Consider the following 6,000-nt stretch of genomic DNA (forward strand, 5'->3'; position numbering starts at 1 on the left):
ACGTGCGTATTGTTTTCCCTAGGAAATCGATCAAGGTTGGGCTCAACGACCTTCCTGCCCCAACGTGCCGGCCTGAACGACAGGGTGGATCGGCCGGCAAGTCTAGGCGTGTTGGGTCACCTGTCTGTCGGTGTACTAGGATATTCTAGGACTCATGTTCTATTATTCTCTTCGCCTATGTAATTATCAAATAGTAACACTAAAAGAAGGCAATTATCAAGACCTTCAAAATGGTTCTGTTTAATTGTTTTCTTAGGATTGTATTTAGGTCTATACAAAATTTGACGTGTAATCATATTTGTCCCACACTTTTCCAAAATCAGGGAGTAAATAGCATAAAACTACCACTTTTCGTGCTAGGGTTCCAAAAAACCACCATTTTTTTGTTTGTGACTGATACCTACCACTTTTTTGTCGGCTGTCTCAAAAAACCCAAATCGCCCGTTGCTAGCGTTTTGAACCGTTTTCTGACGGTACGGGCCCGCCAGTCAGGCCAGGTCAGCGCCACGCGTGACGGCGAGGCCGTTAACGGCCGTTACTCGGATCGACCGGTGCGGTCGGACCGCACCCACTCGCTCACTGCCTTTCTCTCTCTGTCGGCAGCATCTCTCTCTCGCTCCTCCTTTCCCCGTGCTCTCTGTCTCTCCCGACGATGGCGGCGGCGAGGAAGAAGGACGACAGCGAGCCTGGGGCGACAGCCAGCGGCGAGAGCGGTGCTCACTCCGAGGTCAACAAGTGGCTAGGCAGCGCAAGTTTCCCGACCCAGCGCTCGTCTGGGCCACCGACGCAGGAGTTCCAGATCTCGCCGGCGTGGCGCGCGGCCAGGGCAGTGCCAAATCCATCCACGCGGATCCAGAAGGCGGGCACCAGTGGGCCTCCTCACTTGGTGGCGTGGAGTAAGTTATACTCGACTTGTTTTAATTATTTTTCGTAGTTTATTTATGAACTAGGGTTAGGATTTGTTTCTTAGATTGTTAACGAATTAGTTTCTTTGGTATATTATTATGTATACATTGTAAGCAATATATGAATCAGGGTTTAGGTTTGGATGATATGTTGTGCAAGTGAAACTGTTGCATACTTTTTAACTTGAAAATCTGAAGAAATCTGTATGTGTTGTTTATTTCTTTGCATAGTTTGGATGATGAAGTATGGCAATTGAGGCTGCATTTTCAGGGTAGAGACAACATGGAAAGGAAGTTTTCCTTATCAGAAATGAATTACCTGTTATTGTTAGCACTTATTGAACTTGAGGGCTATGGGTTGGATGCCTATCTGTCATATGTTAAGGATGAGGGTAAGGAGCTGGAGGGGATTGAGGTTTTGGATAGTGATGAGAAGGTGGAGGAGATGCTAGATTTGTTTGCTGAGAAGAAAGTATTGAACATAACAGTGAGAGAGGCTACTGACGCAAATCCAGCAGATGCAAACATGGACCACACCTTGCTTGAAGAGCAGATTCCAATGAGTCAAGTTGGTGATCCCATTGTATATAGTGTTTTCCAAGAAGGTGTCCTTTTCCCTGTCTCAAATTCTTCAGAGCCTCCAGTTATGCCTATTGATCCATATTTTAACACACAGCAGAGCTGTAATTTCAACAAGGGAAAAGAGGCAGTGGAAATTGAAGGCATTGAAGCAAAAGATCAAGATGATGATGAGTTGGAAAAATCCTCTTTAGATTTTGAGTTTTGCAGGGGTGATTACAGAGGGAAGAAAATTTCATACAAGTCTTGGGCTAGGGGAGAAGATGAAGGTGGTGAAGGAACAAGTCAGCACTACATGGAAGAGGAAGAGATGGCTGAGCATTATTTTGGGGCTGCTTCTGAACCCTCAGAGTTTTGGCAGGAGCGAAATGGTTCTGAAGAAGATGATGATGAAGAAGCTTCAGATCATGTGAGAACTGTGGCACAGAAGATACCTGTGAGGAAACAAGGCCCAACAAGCAGATCACACAGTGAGCCAGATCACATAAAGTTTGAACATTTCGTGCCAAAAGCTGATGAGTTCTGCTTTCCAGGTGATGAAGGCATTTCTGATGAAGAAGATGATGCACCTAGGTTGCCTTGTGGCAGTAAGAGAAAATTGAAGAAGAAGAAGGAGAGAATATGGTATTATTCCTCTAGGCCTGATGCACATGAACAATTTAGGATTCATTTGTGCTTTCTGAATGTGGTAGAGTTCAGAGAAGCATTGAGAAACTACCATGTTAGGACACTTGGGAACTTTGAGTACCATAGGAATGATCCAAGTAGGATCATAGCCTGGTGCTCAGATAGAAAGCATGGTTGTGAGTTTTATATTACTGCTTCTAAGATTGCCCATGAGTCAACCTTTAGCATCAAGAAGATGAATCTTGATCACACCTGTGGAGCAAGTGGAGAGAACACAAAGGTTACCATGAAGTGGGTTGCAAAGGCTGTTGAGGATACTGTAAGATCCAATCCTGGTGCAGGTGTTGAGACTATATTGAGTTATACAAAAAAGAAATTTGGAGTACATGTTCCAAAAAAATTGGCCTACAGGGCAAGGAGGAAAGCAGTTGATGTTGTGCAAGGGGATCACAAGACACAATACTACAGGTTAAGAGACTATCTGCAGTGTGTTTTGGACACAAACACTGGTAGTAGGTATGTTGTGACAACAAAGGAATTTGAACTCCATCCAGCACCTACCCCAAGGTTTCATTACATGTTTTACTGTTTGTTTGCTTGTAAGGAGGGGTTCCTAAATGGTTGCAGGCCTTTCATAGGTAAATCTAGTCTGTATAGTGCTTAAATAGGGATTGCATAAAATGTTACTGCTTACTAATGGCTTAAAATGCAGGTCTTGATGGATGCTTCATCAAACTAAGCACTGGGCAGCAAATCCTGGCAGCAACAGGGAGGGATGGCAACAACAACATCTTCCCTATTGCATTTGGTGTTGTTGACAAGGAGGAGACAGATAGTTGGACTTGGTTTCTTACACAGTTAAGGACAGTAATTGGTAGTGGCAACAAGTTTGGGCCCTACACAATTATGTCAGACAGGCAAAAGGTACAACTACTTCAGTTTGGTTTCTTGCAGTATGTAATGCTTTCTCTACTTACTTCACTAGTTATTAATACAAAATCAATGAACATGGTCTGCTCAATGCAATACATGATGCATTTCCTGATTCCCCTCAAAGATTTTGTTTAAGACACATATATGACAACTTCCAATCAGCTGGGTTTAGAGGGGATGAATTGAAAAAACATCTAGACCAGGCTGCATATTCTTTCACTAAGCATGGGCATGATCTGGGCATGGAAGCATTGAAGAAAGAGAGTGAGGAGGCATGGAAGTGGTTGTCCAACATACCAGTCCATACTTGGGCCAGGCATAGAATGGATACTATATGCAAGACATACCTTGTTGTAAACAATCTTAGTGAAGTTTTCAACAGGATGATTTTGGATGTTAGGAACAAGCCCATAAGGACAATGCTTGAAGGAATGAGGACAAAACTCATGATCAAGTTTCAGAAGATTAGGGAGAAGACAGAGACATGTAGGTGGGATATCACACCCACTTACTCTGAGATATTGGAGGAGGCCAAGAAGTGGGCAAAATATTGTGATGCATATATGGCTGGACCAGGCATTTGGCAAGTTACAAGTAGTTCAAAGAAGACCTACTGTGTAAACCTAAACAACTACACTTGTGACTGCAGGAGGTGGGATATGACAACTGTTCCATGTAGTCATGCTATAGGAGCAATGCAGAAGGTCAAGCTACACCCTGAAGATTTTGTCCATGAGTTCTTCAAGAAGCCCCTCTACTGTGAAACCTACAAGCATATTATATACCCTGTTCCAGGACCTGATTGTTGTCCACACACCATGGGGGATGACATATCTCCTCCAGTATTCAAAGAAAAGAAGGGTAAAAAGCAGATAGCTAGGAGGAAAGGACATTTTGAGGTGCCTGCCAAGAAGGATACATTAAGAATTGGGACAGTGACTTGTAGCAATTGCAATATGCAAGGTCATAGGTATACCACATGTGGTGTTCCACTGAAACCCAAACTGCAGATGAGAAAGAATAATCACCAGGTATGCTTATTGATAAAGAAATTTATGTTTCATAGGCTAGGTGGTTTAATTCTAATTTGCTTTGTTAAATGTGCAGGAGAATAGGTCAGACTACACTTCATCTACCAGAGCTACTACAGGTGTGGTTCCACCACCACCACCACCACCATCAGCCCCATCTAGGAAGAGGCATGCAGCAGCCACAGCTACTCCAGGACCAGCAAAGAGGAACAAGGCAGCTGCTTGTGCTACTCCAACACCTGCCACATCAACACCTGCCAAGAAGACCAAAGCAACCAAGAAGGCAAGGGCTCCTAGCACATCTTCACCAGCCAAGAACACAAGGTCATCCATTGCCTCTCGAGCAAAGAAGACCAGAGCATCAACGGCTAGCAGAGGAGGGGGGTACACAAGTTTCAATGCTCCAAGGCAAGCTGCTCACTCTGAGATGGAGATTGGGTCCAAGAGGGTTAGGAAGCCAACTGGAAAGTGGAAGGCATATTTCACTACTAGTGGTAACTATTGAGCTTTCTGAAAAGTTGTCTTGTTTGCACTGTATGAGTGCTGAAACCTAAGTGTTTGCTTGCTGAAACCTATGTATTTGTTTGCTGAAACTTGAGTGTTTGCTTCCTAAAACCTATGTATTTGCTTCCTGAGACCTGAGTATTTGGTTCTTGAAACCTATGTATTTGCTTGCATTATGAAACCTGAGTGTTTGCATTATGAAACTACTGAAGATACCAACATTTGAGAAAGCTGTCTTGTTGTATGAGTGCTGAAACCTAAGTGTTTGCATTCTTAAACCTATGTATTTGCTTGATGAAACTTGAGTGTTAGCATTATGAAACCTATGTATTTGCTTCCTGAAACCTGAGTGTTTGCATTATTAAACCTATGTATTTGCTTGATGAAACCTAAGTGGTTGCATTATGAAACCTGCTTGTTTGTGACATCTGGGTAGATTCAGACAACACTAATGCAAACATTGATTCATTTATTCAAACATTCATAGATTCCACCATCCAAACATTCTTTCATACAAATGGAAGGGATACATTCTTTCATACAAATTCATGGAGTAGGCTATTTATGAGCAGTGGAGGGTGGGTGCAGTAGGCCTAGGTTTGTAAATATAACTGGGCCACAAAGCCCAGGTACAAAGCACTAAAAACAGATAGCATAAGAGGTTCAAATACATAGCATAGTCCAGCAGTGCTTATCACTGACTCCATAACATAGCATAAGAGGTTCAAATACAGGTAGAACATTCATTAAAACTTAGTTCATAACTTATCATTCAAGGTTCTAGCAGCATAAACTACAGTTCTTAACATTGGCATAGACATAGACTAGATTAGCTTCACATTCCCCAAAATGTACACCTCATATCTTCACATCAGATTTTTAGGCCACATACTTATAAAGGCCTTGGATGTACTTCACCATCTACAGAACACACTTCATGAATCAAGGATGGCCTTGATTTTCTCAAGTTTCTCCTTGCTTGCATGCCCATCATTCAGCAGCTCATTCACCACATTCTCAAGCTTGGTCTTCTCTATCTTAAGCAAATATCTCTCCTATTCAACCTCCTTCATTGTGTTCCTGGTATTCTTGATAATGTCAGCTTGACTCTGTAAAATGCACCTTTGTTCCTTGGCAAGTTTGAGCTTCTTCATCTGAACCTCCAACCTAGCACTCTCTTCTACCTCTTTCTTCTTCTTCTCAAATTCTTCCTCCTCAACTGCCTTCTGGTAATCCATGTGGTCTACCCTACCATCCTGCCAATCAAACATCTTGGATACATCTTGGACAAGCTTTGTGTACTCAATGCACAGCTTGTCATTTTCAGTCTTAAGCTTGGCCAAATGCTTCTCATACTTCTGCTTATCAACTACCCTGCCACAATTCTGTTCATGGTACATGTCCCACAGCCTGGACAAGCA

This window comes from Triticum urartu, chromosome 3, assembly GCF_003073215.2.
Source record: "Triticum urartu cultivar G1812 chromosome 3, Tu2.1, whole genome shotgun sequence".
Classification (NCBI taxonomy): Eukaryota; Viridiplantae; Streptophyta; class Magnoliopsida; order Poales; family Poaceae; genus Triticum; species Triticum urartu.